This window comes from Acanthisitta chloris, unplaced genomic scaffold (genome assembly GCF_000695815.1).
Source record: "Acanthisitta chloris isolate BGI_N310 unplaced genomic scaffold, ASM69581v1 scaffold10370, whole genome shotgun sequence".
Classification (NCBI taxonomy): Eukaryota; Metazoa; Chordata; class Aves; order Passeriformes; family Acanthisittidae; genus Acanthisitta; species Acanthisitta chloris.
Genome location: NW_008649953.1, coordinates 7,072 through 23,825, shown reverse-complemented (window position 1 = coordinate 23,825; position 16,754 = coordinate 7,072). Strand labels below are relative to the sequence as shown.

At 37.1% G+C, this 16,754-nt stretch overlaps 1 pseudogene; it reads right to left on the bottom strand.

Annotated features, from left to right (window-relative positions):
* The window catches only part of LOC103807568, a 114,746-nt pseudogene extending 108,491 nt beyond the window's left edge, over positions 1–6,255 (bottom strand).
* Positions 6,256–16,754: the final 10,499 nt, after the last annotated feature.

Below are 16,754 nucleotides of genomic sequence, written 5' to 3'. Positions count from 1 at the left end.
CACTCAAACGTAGCTGTATCTTGAAGAAACTACCCCTAAGAGGCAAGCTGCATATATTTGTCCATTCAGTCTGGGGCCTCCCTGCTGAGACAATCAATCATTAGAACCACATGCAACATTGATTTTATGCAATGTGAATGCTTGTGCATTCAGCACTGTCCTGAGAACAATAAGTTATTGTCTCAGAAGTTGCTGATCTGTTCTCTCTGACCTACCACTACCCAGTTAGCACACATACTGGCTAGCCAATTAACAAATATGAGGCTCAAAACCAGCTGAAACCCTGTTCAGCTGATAGGGGACACGTGAGAGCACTGGAGGTCTGGAGAGGTGTGAATAAGAATAAGAATAAGAGAAGAGAAGATCTGAAACTATAATAGAAGATGAAATAAAAAGGGCAGAAGAGAGGAAGAATGACAAATGCAACATTCAAGCACAGTCTTCATCAGCTCTGTGTCTTTTACTATCTTTTTTCTTTTTTTATTGTTCCTAAACAATAAAATCTCTACACTTGCTGTAAAAAAACACCTTACATGTAAGCGGCAGATAGACAACTTACTAAATTATCAGCAAATTACACAGTTTTGTATGACAAAATGTTCTGGGGTTGTTTTTTTTGCTTTGGTCACAATTTACATTTTTAAAAGTATTGTTTCCTGGTATTGAGAGCATCTATTTCATCTACATCCCAAAGAGAGCAAAATCCACGAAGGAAATTTTGTAGAATAGAATCATAGAATGGCCTGGGTTGGCAGGGACCTCAAAGATCATCTAGTTTCAATCCCCCCGACATGGGCAGGGACATCTTCCACTAGACCAGGTTGTTCCATCCAACCTGGCCTTGAACACTTCCAGGGATAGAGCATCCATAGCTTCTCTGAGCAACACATTCCAGTGCCTCACCAGCCACACAGTAAAGATTTTTTTGTGGTATCTAATCTAAACTTACCCTCTTTCAGTTCGAAGCCATTCCCCCTTGTCCTGTCACTACATGCTCCTGTAAATAGTCTCCATCTTTCTTGTAGGCTTCCTTCAGGCACTGAAAGGCTGCAAGTAGGTCACCTCTAAGCCTTCTCTTTTCCAGGCTGAACACACCCAATTCTCTTAATCTTTCTCACAGCAGAGGTGTTCCATCCCTCTAATCAACTTGTTAGCCCTCCACTGGACTTGCTCCCAAAGGTCCATATCCTTCCTATGCTGGACACCCCTGAGCAGGATGCACTGCTCCATGTGGGGTCTCACCAGAGCAGAGGAGTGGGGCAGAATCACCTCCAACCTGCAGGCCATGCTGCTTTTGATGCAGACCAGGATATCTTTGGCTTTCTGGGCTGCAAGCACACATTGCTGGCTCATGTCCAGCCTCTCATCTACCAGCACACCCAAGTCCTCCCTCCACAGGACTTCTTTATGGAACAGAACATACTATTTTTCTCTGCTGTACATACTAAGGGCAGCATTTATAGATTCCTCTATAATTTTCTTGAAATTTAAGATCAGCAATGTTGTCAAAAAGTTCGGTAAGACGATGGGCTGTCTGCACCCAAAAATACCAGATGTGTAAGGAAACCATTTACCTTAGATTTGTGTCAATCACACTAGTGCATACTTCTGCTAAAGTGGACTATCTGACTGTTGCATGATTATGAAACATGAGAATTTTATGGGAAAAGCTAGGGCAAAATGGTCACAGATGAAGCAGTGAATAGAGTTAATTACACTACTGTCAGTTGTCAGAAGAATCTGAAGGACAAAGATAACAAATATAAAGCTGAGTAGTCTAGAAATTGTAATTAAAATTATGGCTAGTGCTTATTTCACAAATAGACTGTTCAAGTCTAAACACCTTGGGTAACTACACACCTCTTTTAAGACTGTGGACTTGGAAGATCACTGTCTACACACCAGCATGCTCTCTGCCTGACAATTAGAAGATTTGTTTGGTTGCTCTTATATATGGATGAAACAAATCACTGAGATTTGGTTATGTGAAGAATCTATGACAGCCTACCACCATGCTAGAAGAGGCTCTGTGTTCAAGCCTTACAAGTCCTTCATTTTCTTAGAAAGTATCAGTTCTTCTGTTACAGGTCACATCCCTTCAATAAAAGGCTTTGCCTGTGACACACCAATCATTTTAGTACTCAGAGAATTGGTGGCTGTGGCTAGATAGGAACTGAGGCCAGGAGTATCAGCTGGCATGTAGATAACAGGATGGAGCTTCTGAAATACATCAAAGCGCCTGTGTTTTTATACAGATTGGTCTCAAAGTGTCAGAAAACCTAGCAGATAATTGTTCAATTCAAGGGAGGAAAACAGAAGGATAGCTACAAAAACATTCCTCATATAGTGGTCAGCAGCTCAGTTGGTAACAGCCTAACAGACACCACAGACCTTTCAGTCTTACTTATCACCGCTATCCATAGCATGCCTGAAATTTGATCAATCCAGAAGGAGAATAGACTTGATGATCTCATTGACCTTTTCAAATTCTAATTACAGCAAACCTACAATCCAAAAATCCAAATAAATGCAACTGGCATATGGCTAAATTTCCAGCAAAAGACATTTCTCATCTCTCCTTGCTGAACACCTTGTACTTCTCCTAGTTGTGGGGGGAAATGTTTACTACTTTCCTTAGGCAAGGTGTTCCTATTTGCAAAGGGAATTAAAGTTCAGAAACAAAGGTGTAGTTCTATGGTAATATCACCTCACACAGCTGGATAACTTGCCTTTCTGTAGGCAAAATGAAGTACATTAATAGGCAAAGAGGCTCACCTGTTTTGGCTGGGCTCCTTCTGAAATGATGTGTAGCAAATCTGCTGAAAAAACCCAGAATAGAAACAAAGAGAAGACATGTGCTTTTCCACAAAGAGAAAGGCAGAAAAGAAGAGAGATTTTACTGACACATGCCTTTAAAGCCAAAACTTCCCTCCCAGTTAAGGTAAAAATAAGACCAAACAGTAAAACACAACAATGCAATCCACTTTTGACTTAAAATACTGACAATGAACTCAACTGTAATGACCAGAGAAGGTGGTAAGTCTTATACATTTACTTTCCAGAAACAAAAGGGAACATAACCTTTTATTCATTCAAACTGAGGAACCCAAGAGAAGAGAATTGTGCCAAAGGAGTCCCTGATAATATGTCTGGCTAGGGGGAAACTCCCCTTCAGCCTTTCAAAGAGTCCAACCTTAACAAGTAAGGGACAAGAAAAAAGTTTCTAACTCAACAGGGCAGTTATGTGCAGGTAAATTAAAAACAAATAAACAAAAAAACAACAAACAATTGAATGCCAGCTAAAAGTGACCACTTTTTTTAAGATGCATGTGTTTTCTTTGATGTGTGAAGAGCTACAAACAAAAAAACATGTTAGTATTTTCACAAAGTATTAAGAATCAAAATGCTCAATTACACGAGTGTTTGGAAAGAAAGAAACCCACATTTATTTATGCATGACTGATGCACTTCAGCTATTACCTTGGTATCTGTTATAGCAAAAGTGACATCTCAGAAATAGGTTTGTGTCTGGGGTTTTTATTTAATGTCCTATTACAACATTTTTTCTGCCAGGAGAAACAGGCTGTGACTTCAAACATTGTTGTCTCTTCAGGCAGGAAGAGTGAACACAAGTGGGAAGCTTAAGGCATACCTTTGAGTGTGTGGAAGAAGGACTTTTGCTGTACACAACCCACTATCTTCTGTTCTAAATGCAAAAGTTCCCAGGATGTGGATGGAGAGAAAATGAATTAGATCCAAACATAAAATATTTTTAAGACCTTTGACAATTTTTATATCATGGAAATAATGAACCAAAGCAGTACAACTCCAGCATGTCAAATAGAAACAAAAGACAAAAATATTATCATCATATCATTTCACACCTGTACAAAAACCAAACATGACCTGACAGCTCTCATTCCCTGATTGTTCCATAACTACACTTTAGAACAATTTGTAATCATACTGGAAATTTTACCCATGCTGCAGAGCTTCAGTGTTTCCATACACCTCTGGTTTGGTTGTAGCTTCCATCACATTTGTTTTCATTTGTTACGTCAGTCACCAGCTCCTGTACAGAAGTGCAAGAGTTATTGCAACATGTGGAATTCCCCTCAGATTTATTTTTTCTACTTCATACTGGTTACTAAACTGGGACATGTAAAGTATGGGCAAGAGAACAGGAAGAAGGCACCTCACCAGCTTGGTTTAGGTTCTATGCCTTAAACTGCTAAAGGGAAAAAAAAAAAAGAAAAAGACACAAACACCATTTTGACAGTGTTTAGACTGAACATGAAGGAAATACCAAATGAATAGAGAGGACTACAAATACCACTGGTGATGCTATTAGAATTCTTCTAACAAGATAAAAAATGACAGATTATAACAGAAGCATTAACTTGTACAGTACTTCTGCTCATGCATGTAAGCCCAACGCCTTTTTCAATATGCACCATGAAGAATCTTGTGCATCTTAAACACCACAAATTACTTTATTGCTCTTAAGAGGGTTCTCAACTTGTACAAAGGTGTGAATAAATATACTTTTATTTTGGCATAAGATATGCTGCTGTCCAGGTTTTTGAATTGCAGATTTAAACAATTAGAAATATGTTTGAAATTTTAAACATAAAACCTCCCTATAGAACATTACCATATATTAGCTTTTCAGAGTTGTACATTATGAGATCTTTCTCTGGCATATGTGGACTTCATTGCAGGTTTTGCAACTCAAATATGGACCTCAGTGATGACATCAGATTCTTCATCTTTAAATCCAAGAATCTATATACATCCCAAGAATTAAATCTCCTTATCCAGACTGCTTTTCCTAAAGGATGGGAATTAAAATAATTGCCAATAATTACTTGCCATTAGCAGGTTGATAACGTTCAGAAAAATTAAGGAAGTTTGTCAGGAAGATCTACTTTCTCGTTTCATGTGCAGACATGTGGAGAAGTTACAGTTAGGACAAGACTAGGGAAGATTTTATTTGGATTGTTGGTCTATGTGGCAGATAAGCCAATGAGTCTGGAAATATACTTTCCATAATGTCACTTAGCGTAATGGAACTGTATTAACACTGTATTTACATGGTGATTTTGTGATTCCAGTTGGATCAAAACCATTTGTTTTACCACAGCCCTTGATGATATACGTGTACCTTTCTTATTTTCACAGCAGATGTAACTACCCATAAATTTAATACATTCAAAACCACTGCTCAGAGTAGTAAAGGAGACTCATATGCACACCAGAGCGTGATGAACATGACATAAGGGATCAGCTCATGGGCAGTGAACAGCATCTTCAGTGTTCCAGGACCTGGCATATGCACTACAGTAAATGATGCAAAAGCAGAAGGAGAATGCAGTTATCTCAACCCTCTCCTTGCTTTTACCACCCATAACACAGCATGACAACCCCCAGTATCAGAGCTGGCTATTTGTCCAGAATTTTAAAGCAATTTAAGCCAAGACATATACTACGAAGTCTGATTTTGCTCTTAATGAACTAATTATTGGGCACGCAATTAAAATCATTTATTCCTGAATGAAACAAATGAGTGAAAAAGAAGAAACTTGATACCCATTAGGTTCAAGACTTTATACTCAACTCCTGTATTGTCTGTGAACAACAACTGCTCCTCTAGTGTCCTGCAAAGAGTCTGAGGGGCTTTTGTTGCTATTTTTGCTTCATACCTCCCTTGCCCCATTGTCTTCTTCAGGGCTCCTGTCAACAAAACATTGCAGATACTTCAAATAAAGATAATGCCTTCCCTTTAAAAATTAGTAGCTTTGCTGCAGCTCCCAACACACTGGAGCTATGTCTATGAGTAGAGCAGATAAACCTCTGCAAATTCCACCTGTCTCTAAAAATGATGATCATCTGGTGGGGTCTGTCATAAACCTCCACCCTCTTTATTCTTTAACATACTGCCTCAACTCAGAAAAGTGACAGCATGGTTTTACCACATACCTCCACGGGGACTGGAAACTCATTCAGAAGAATAAAGTTTGAAAGGAAAGCCCCCAAAACAAAGCATGTTCGAGAACATTCAGTTTGGACATGAGTAATAAATCCACTGAAACATCAAAGTGGGTGGGACGAGTGAGGAAGGGGTGGCACTGAGACCAATAAATTGCAGGAAGAGACAGCTATAGAACCTGCCTTGGCAAACCTTCTGAGCTGCACATCCATCTGTTCCACATTAATCTGTCTCCACTGGGTTTTAGTCCAATCATCAATGCTGCTCTGAAACAGAAAGTACAGATAAAAGCGTCAACAACATTTGGTAAAGACAAGCTTCTGCTACATAACAGATAAATGGATGCAAGTGAAAGCCCAGCACACAGCAATAGCTCCTGGACCTTAATTTTTTCCAAGCCTGCACCACCATTACCTGGAAAGCACACAGAATAACTCATCTACTCAAAATTCAATCCAAAGGCCAAGCATTTGAACAGTTTAAGGCTTCAGTGTCTGATTAAAGCATACATATATAACTTTCTCATGCTATTAAATGCACACCTGTATCTACTGAAAACATACAGGCGCACCTGGGAGATGTGAGGAAGCTGCCCTGCACCTCCTCCTGGGGGTGCTACACACAAAATTATGGAAACAAAAATCTAATACTTATATTCTTAACCTTGCCTATGAAAAGCAGCTTCCTGGTGGAAAAAGAACTTTAAAAGGCTGATTTCCCATACTGGTCTGTACACTGAATTGCTCCTAGACTTGTACAACATTCTAATGTACAATCCTCGGTCCTGAAGAGGAATTTTCTTGATTTCTGAATTTTTACTCAATTATTTTAATTATTCAAGCACATTATTCGCTTTCAAATAGTTCTAAATGAAACTACAAGGTTTGTTCTAGTTTGGGAATATCTTGAAATTGGTTGACTTGAGAACAGAGGCATTTTTACTCCGAATATCCTAAAACATAGCAGCTGTAATTTCAAAAACAAGAGAGTATTAAAATCCTCAGTATTTTAAATACTTTTTAAAAAATCAAACCTATAATACTTCTAGGATCAAATTAAAAGTATAACATTGAAATACATTCTGAACTTATAAATCATTTTAAGAAAAAGCTTACGTTAATGTAATCACAAATGCTCCAAGCTTTCTTGAGCATCTGCACTTATTTTCTACATTGTTTCACTTGCTTGTAGTCTAGTCTTCAAATAGTTTTGCAGATAGATTCCTGCATTAGTAACTTTTTTTTCCTGAGCATCAAAAGCTCTTGATTTGCTTCAAAGAACTCGAAGTACAGTTGTAAGGTATAGCAAGCTTACCTATACCAACTGGAATCACAAATCTATAGATCCTGTGTATATGATTCAATAGAAGAAAAGCTGAAGTGGTTGAAACCCTGCATTTACATTGCCTCTGAAAGCACCCAAAGCATAGAAAGGACTCTATATCTGAACCCTAAAGGAAAAGCTGCATAAAAAGCAGGTAATTTATACTCTTATAATAAATCTCATAACTTATTAAACCACTTCTCCTTAAAGTTGTATAAAAATTAACAAAGTCCCTTCATAATGCTTTAAAAAAGATTCACTAAATAGTCCACTTTAGGCTACTGTATTCAAATGCATATCATCCTGACTTTTTAAAGGAACATGAATAAAACAAGAAACCTGGACTTGGTGGTACTTCTTGAAAAAAACCATCCCAGCTGCTTGGAAAAAAAATATACCCAAACCAACCAACACCCCCAAACCACTAAAATAAACAAAAGAAATAGCCTTCCAAAATACATCCCGCCAAAAAAAAAACCCCAAAAAATCCTCAAACCACAAATATTTTTATGTGTACACTGAACTATCACTAAATTTCATACTGAAAGATTACAAGCAAATATGTTTTTCTGAGATTCCCCATCCTCGTGTTGAGATGAGCATATGGATTTTCTACATCAACTGAAAAGGAGCTTCCATTTTATACCTTTCTCTGGATTCCATCTGCTTCCCCTGATGAAACACAGGTAATGACACTTGCTCATAATCTAACTAAAAACCCAAACCAAACCAGAGGTATAGAAGACTGATCCCAGAATTCAACATACATCAAGTAAACTGCATTTTCTTCTGATTAACTGTAATCTCTCATGCCTGAAGAGGAGTTACTTCGTCCTTTACTGATACAGTTTTCTTCTTAACAGCATTCCACTCTTCAGGCCATTCCTATTTAACGGAGCAACATTTGCATGAAGAAAAAATATCACACGTGGCAGAAATGTATCAGTAAAATCTGTGTACTAATGGTGAGGATACCCCAACACCTGCTTATGAATAAGAAATTACAGTGGATGATTTATTTAACCACAACTATATGTCATAGCTTTTACTAGAATTTTTGTCAACTGTAAAATAATTGATTTTATGGATCATTGGTAATTATAAACTACTTGAACTTACTGAACTCAGTTATTTTATGTTCTATCACATAAAACTCCATTCAAAATTATGTTGGGAATCTTCCACACAGCAAAAGAGAGAGCCCTACTGCTGCTTTAACACATTTTCAGATATATAAAAGGTTGACCTGGAAATAGCCATCTCACTCTATACAGCTCCCCAAGATCTCTGGAAAAAACATTCATTAAACCATGTGAAAGAAAAATAAATTCCATCAGGATGAAAAAACCCCACCTTAATGAGTGTTTTCTCTCTGTGTCAAAATTACAAGAAAAAGAAGCTTGAATCCAAGTCACTTCAGGGTAACTAGAAAACCAGTTTAAGGTACACGTCAAAAATCCAACAAAGAAATAGTAGATCAGATCGACACCGTGTCTGCTGTGGACTGGAAAACTTACTGAAACTGGTGAGAAGTTATAATCTTGACTAATTAGATTATTTGATGAAATAATGAGTTTAACTTTTACCCAATTCTATTTAACAGTGTTTACAGTGTAGTGCATCTCCCAGAACAGGTTAAAAAAAGATCTCTCATATGCAGATGTTGTTCTTAAAGCCTTAAGTTAATAAGCTCTTTTTTTAGTGTCAGTAGGAACCACTACAGCTGTAGCACTTCCCCACATATTCTTATCATCGAGTTTTGCTTAATTCAGGTAACTCCTCCAAATTTCACTTGGCATCCAAAACACTTATAAGTGGGATGGGTGTGGGGCCAAATACATGAAACAAGTGACTGAGGATGTGTGTAAGACAGCACCACCTGACAGCCATCAAATCCTACCTTCCGCATCCATATTTGAAGAGTCACAAACTATTGCTAACTGTGCTACAGAAGGCAAAGCAACATAGAAAGTACACTCACTGGAGTTTCTATACAGTTCAACCTCTGAGAGGAGGCTTATGAATTTGAACATGATTTGGTCACTATTAAGAAAAAAATATCAAAAAACGACTGTGAACCTCATGGGAACAAAATGTAGCATCTCTTTTTGAACTGATTTTCCATCATTCACATAAATCTTTAAGGAACAAAAGAAAAGCTACCTGGTTTTATTGCTGGCAGATGAGAAGGAACAAGGAGAATGGAATTATTTACATCACCGAGAACAAATAGTGCTATTTCAGGATCATATACACATAGGTAAACATGAAATATTACTTTTCTACAGTACCTCTAACTGGGCATAAACTTCACCTGGCATCTTCTGTCCATAGCTTCCTAACAGTGCAACCATCTCTTTTAAAAGTTTCAAAGAGTTTATCAGCAGTTTTCTGCCTCTCCTTCACAGCCAGGAGATGGTTCATGATTGCTACCAGCACACAATAATCTCCCTTGGTCCCCTCTCTTTGGAGTACAACATCTGTCACTTTTATCAATTCTTCTAAGCCAAGAGAGAGACAAGTATGATGACAAACAGAGCAAACATTCCTTACTATAGTGAATAAAAACGTAGGAAGTCCTACTGATGCTACTTACTCTTTTTACAAAATAAATAGAGTTATTTATAAATTAAAAACAATACAGTTTTCCTGTCTTATTTGAAGATTGTCTGGGGCTGATTTCCAGAGGTGGCAAGTGCTACAACTGAGAATTAGCCCTACAGGATATGCATGTACAGTATCTAGAAAACAAAACCTCTATCCCAAAATACTTAGAAAACACAATTTCAAAAGCTGCAAACCCAGCTCATTATGGTATTACATGTCAAAAAGTCCCCAAGTTTATAGCTATTCCTTTAGTGCATTCTTGCACACACACACTTCCAGTTTACCTAACAGACAAATCTCAGGAGATATTCTGTAATCATCCAGCTCCATTTCTTAATCATGTTTAGCAAGCTTGCTTTGAAAGCATTTTTATCCACTTTAAACCAACTTTCAAAAATTTTTTAGTCTTCATAACTGCCTATCTGAATATATAGGTTTTCACAGATGTCAATCTAGAGCACAAGAGTGAGAAATAAATACATATACTCCTCCAATCCCACCTCCCCTCCCATCACCTCACTAAACAGCCTGTTACTAAGACTAGTTGCTTTCTTGCCTGCTCTTTAAAAAAGTTTAATAGTGGGAGGCTGTTGAGAGACTTTATCAGTTAAAAGCATCTTTGTGGATGCTAAACCACGACTAAGAAGAAGGAATTGCTTCATTAATTCAGTTTGGTTGTCCAGCCAGAGAGATAGTAAGAGTTCTCCTGTACTCCAGGGCTTTGTTGGTAACATTTGCCACTCTCTCCATTATCCCCTGCTTGTTTTCAGACAGATCAAATGTTATCCATATCATTTTAGGCATCAAACCAGAAGTTTTGTTATTTCAATGAGACAGTAATACCAATTGGTTAAATTTACATGCTGATGAAAGCCTGGAATTCCAATCTGCTTTCCCAGGAGATCTATTAACAAGAAAAGCTGTCATTCCCTCAGCTGTTCCTATTTTGGGTTTACATTTTGTTATATGAGCACATAAAACCAAACTGAATGCACATCCTTTGCAAGTTATTCAAAGCTGAACTTTTCACAGACTATATATTCAGTGGATGATCCCTTACTTACATGAGAGATTAAACTTCCACTATGTGCAGATTTAGAGACTTCTGCACAGCACCCAAGGTGGAAGCTCACAGCACAGTAACCAAGAGATAAGTGTTCAGTTACTCTCAAATAGCTTTGTGTAAAATGGACAACTTCATTTGCTGCATTCTTCTGGATGCAGAAGTGACTGAAAGCATGAGTAAGCCTCCAGAAATTAAGGGGACTATGCCTCTATAAACTGCATAACTGAGAGATGAGGCTCAGGATTTGAAGAATGATGCTCCTAAATGAGTAATGCAACTAAAAATAAACTTTTGCAGCTTACAGTTAATTAGATTCATTATTTCTAAACACAAGAGAAGCTCTATCTGGCAATGTTCTGATCCCAGGTGTGCTGCTACCTTTTTCACCCGGGCAGACATTCAGAAAACATCACTCAGGACTTCATCTACTAGGTCACAAGAGCCAGCACTGGCCTCTTTATCTAGAGAAGGTTTAAATTGAGTCTCTGGGCCATTAAGAATAATTTGTGCTTGAAAAACCAGAGCTGGCTTCAAACTGATCTCCAAAAAGAAAGTGTTGTATAAGCCATCGATCAAAATGTCAGCAATGTACTCTATATAAATCTTGCATGAGTCTGAGGAGGAATCTGTATTGAAGAGCTGTAAATTTCCCTAAATCAAAAAAAGAAAAAACAATTGAAAAAGATTTTAATACATAGTTGGGTTAATGTGTATCATCTTCCAATACATCTCCTTGTTTCAGTATTATGTAATAGATGTATATAATGAAACAACTCTCTAATATTTCTTGTACCACATGTGCTCCTACACCATACTTTGGTCAGCATAAGAGACTCCTGAACTTCTTGGAATCACATTTACAGTAGGTCAACTCAGGGCAAGGGTGAAGGTGTCCCTACACTGAAAAGACTACAGATTGGCAGAAAACTATCATACAATGCAGTAACTCTGTTGCAATATTCACATTTTTAAAGAATACTTCTGCCAGTTCCTTCTGCATTGCAGTACCAGCCCTTGTTACATTTAACTAAGTGTTAAAAAGAGACCTTTACTTTTATCTTTTTTCAATAAATATCAATAGTAAAAATAAAGGCAGCAATACAAATAAAACGAGGTCTGAAACAGAACTAAAATGTACTCTAGATAGTGACACAAAGCTTAATGTTGATAGCAGACACAAAAATTTGTTGCAGTAGACAGAGAAGCAGGTCCTTAAAAAATTAGCAATAATGGGACAAAGTCAACCCTGCTCCTGCCACTTGTGCATTCATGTCCTTTGCAAGTTAAGCTATTTGACTCAGTCACTGTACAACATACCACATGTAGTCATGAAATGCAACAGTTCATATTTCAGGGTAATGCAATTTGATTTAGCACTCATACATAAACTGATCAATTAAGTGATCTGTTGTATATTTTTAATTACACATAAGGAAGGAATATTCACATTTCAAATCAAAATTTTGTCATGATATAACAAGTGCAAGGAAGCATTTCTGGACAATTTTTCCAGTTGCAGAAATTACTTTGACAACATATCTCAGAGTTACAGAAATGAGAAAGCAACACTATAATGGCTGCAGCTAATATTTCCAATCTACCAACTTTTGAAAGCACTAGTGTTCTTTTCAAATGTTGTCCAAAATTCCCTGTTTTTCCTACTTATCTTCGAACATCAGTCTTGAAGAACTTCTTTGCAGTTTGTGCAAGTACACACAAAAAACAAACCAAACCAAACTAATGTTCAAGTATTAATTGTCAAATATTTAACACCCATACCACCACATCATCAAAATATAGCTCACTTGGCCATTACCTCAACAAGATGATGGATCTGGCAGTTACAATCTTGCAGCATTTTGTATATTTTAGCACGATGGATCTGGCAGTTACAATCTTGCAGCGTTTTGTATATTTTAGCGCAACTTTCTCCTTCATCATACAAGTATAGCAGAGCTTCTTTTCTACCTTTCCTGAAAAAGAGAGCATGGTCCATCCAAGTGTTCAGAATTCCCTGGATTGATCTAATATTGGCCATTGATTGCTAAACTCTCTGGAGCAGTCTGTGTTAGCCTGTTGTACAGCTGAGCAACAAGTTCAAGGGTTCCAATACACTGTTCATGGGAAAGGTGCAAACAGAGACCATATTATGCAGATCACTCTTATTCAGTGATTAGTGATGCCTTATTTAAAGGCTGTTTTCACTAAATCAGCGGACATGGACACTAACAGGTGAGACAGAGACGAGATGTACAAAGTGTCTGTATTTACTCCTTCAGTTCTTTAGACCTCTTAAGGTTTGCAGAAGTAACTGACATAGTTTTGTTAATGTAATCATTCCCTTTCCCCCCTGATTATTGGAACAGAAATTAAGCCACTATGAACTGGTGAGAAAGTAATCTCTTATTTCTGCATCTTTTGATGCCTTTTTAATGCGTTCATCATGTATGTGTCTGCAGTTATCCAGTTCCTCACCACACATTTTCAATAAAATATTGTAATTTGGGCTAAATGTCTCCACAATGACAGGGTTGTTTTCAGAAAGCTTCCAAGATAGTTAGGAGCTTGAAAAGAAGATTTTAAAAGTCCAAACAGCAAAGTAAGCATTAGAGTTATCTTTCTGTAATACTCTTAACTTGAAGTCTCATCCAAAATGTTTCTGAAGTACAAGGATTGGAAGTGTACCAAGTATACTGTTGGCATATGTCATGCTGATCAACAGGCCACATATTTCCAGATATGCTCTTAAATTGTGCACAACAGATGAATTCTAGAATGCTAAAGAATGACAGGTTAGCTCAGATCCTGGAGTATGGGACTAGGCTTTCCAGATCCAGTATATACCCCACACTCTAGATACTTTCTAAATCCTACCCTGCACTTCTCTAACTTGTGTGTTTTTTCTGCCTTTTTTTCCCAGATATATCCTCTCTCAGAAGTCACTAGCATCTTCCTCCCAAGTGTCATACAAACTCAAAATCTTAATTGTAAGTTAATGTTTTCCATTGGAAGAAAGAAGCCTACTCCTTTAAAAGAATACCAAACAAGTGGCAAGCAGGAGTGATTTCTCTGAGGGTAAGTTGCCTTCCGTTCTCCTTGCTATGCTTAAAGTCAATACAAGTTATCTGTCTTTTGAAACAGTAGGTATAATACATTATGTGTGATCTGAAATCAGTGGGAAAATGAGTTTGGAAAGAAACAGAGTAAACATTAAATGCAAGACACTCATTTAATTGCTAACAATGCCAAAAGTGGCAATCTAAGAAAAATTTGTTTGCTCAAAATTAAATATTCATTATTACTGCCTTATGCTTACCACAACTAATTTACAATAATTTGCCACAGATTGAGTATGATGCATATAATGCCACAGAAATATATGTCTAAAAGGGACTTCAAGAGTGATTAGTCCATGCTCCTGCCCTGAGATGAGGTTTGCTGTACCTATGCCATCTCCAAGAGAGGTTTTTCTAGCTCTCCCTGAAAGATTTTCAATCATGAAGAGCCTGTCACCTCCTCTAGAAATCTATTCTAGCAATTCATTATATGCTTGACATAAAGTGGTTTTCCCAGTTGTCAAACTTATACCTTATGCACTTTAAATTAAGTTCATTATGTTCTGGATGTAGAGAACGGACTATTTCATTCCTGTGCACAGAAATCTTTAATGCATTTGAAGATTTATGCCTATTCTCTGTCTTTTCTTTTTCAGCCTCAGCGCCAACCAACAGATCCTCTTTCCTGAAGTGTAATGCAAAATACTGGGCAAAATACTCCACTGAAGGCCTCATCAAGGGTGACTCAAATCTAAGATTTCTCCTTGTACCTTTCAGGACAACCACCCACTTGAACATTTACATACTTACCTCTTAATAACATGACTTCACTTACTCAGGTTCTACATATGAAAACTCCTAAATCATATTTTGCAGAACTGTTTCTAATCAGTTATTTCCTATCTTACATTTTAATTATTCCTGTGTAAGAATAATACATACAACTGTTGAAGCACACTCCAACTACCCAGGCTAACTACATGTTACACTGGATGGAGAGCCTGAACACATCTGTCGTGCGTGGATTCTCCATGCCTCTTGTAGACAAGTGCAAAATACAGAATGCTTGTGAGTGGAGAATCTCTTTCTTTGAATTACATTTATAGATCTGGCCTCAGCTCTGGGTTAACTTCTGGAAAGAAACTGTATTCAGAACATCATTAAAATGAGCACAGAATTATAGAACACAGTTTGATTCCCAGATGAAATACATATGAGTCAGTCTTCCAAGGTATTCAGTGCACATATAGCTTACCTAAATAATAATTTAAGCAATGCACAAAACTGTTTTTCTAACAATAAATGAACGGTTTGATGACCTTGAACACAGATTCTGAACTAGAATGGTCATTAAATTCTGTACAAAGAACTGAGGCAAGACATCTGTCAGGGCTCAGGTTTTTGGCTTTAAATTCAGTATAATAATCTTCAAACTCCTGTAATGTTAAAAAAATAAATAAATATGTAAGATGCATGCCTTTCCAATGGGAAGAAAAGCTAATGGGCAGCATATGGTAGTGCTAAGCACATAGCTCACCTTTGTCACTGAACAAATTTCTGAGTGTCTTCAGTACTATTTTAACTGATGAGCAATGATCATTGCTATTAACAGTGACACTTGGTTTTGTTCCATTTTTTTTACAGAATCTGAGTTAGCAATTGAAGCATTTGCTTACCAATGCAGATCAATTTTAAATAACAGTGTAAGATATCTCTATTTGTGTACCAGTGCAAAATCAATGCATCCATGTACTAGTAACACCTTTGATTACGGCAGGTAATATTGCTCCTTACTTTTATACTGTTGCATCCTGTTAACCCTCCTGTTAATTACAGAACTTCTCAACAAGTTTTTACAAGCCCAAATTATCTCTTCATATCATCATTAAGAAGTTTATTATGAGTATCAAACTTCAGCTACTCAAATACTTGAAATCAACTCACTAAGGAAAAAGTATCTTTTGACTCTGAATCATTGTTACAGTTAATTAGATTATTTTAAGAATCCACAGCTACCACATATATCAGGCAACAGAACAACAAGTAATTTTCTATAGCACAGATGTACTTTCTTAGCACACAAGATAATTAAACATGCCCACAGATGAGGACTTTTGGAAAAATAACACCAGAGCAGAAAATAAGAGGTGCATATTAATGTGAGCTCATGCTGGCACTAAAGGGAGAGCTGCAGCACCTTCTGCTTTGTTCCATGTACATATAATGCTGCACTTGCTACTTTGCTAAATATGCTAAATGTTAATAATCACTGAGAAAATAATCTTTATTTTTTTCTTTGCAGCTTGTCTGCATTTCTTTTCTGCTGCAAACCACTTGAAAAATAAATAAATCAACAGATAAATAAATAAAAAAATAGAAGCCAAGGTGGACATTTAAATAAAATCCAGCATCTTTGGAAAAGCATATGAAATTCCCTTGTTTATTTAAGAATCTTCTTCCATTCTAACCCCATCCACCTCTCATCTAATGTGGATTTTGTTCGCTTAGTTAGTTTTTTTTCCAAATATGCTGTACAAATCCACACATACATACTCAAAACCCATCACAGGACAAACTACTGCACTTCTTCAAGGCAAATAAAGAAATTCAGATTTAGTTCTGTGACTGGGTATGATGTGTTTTTAAAAACATATTTTTAACTCATCAAGAATCCGTTTCAGACAGGCAGTCTGAGAAACCCACACTTGTGCCC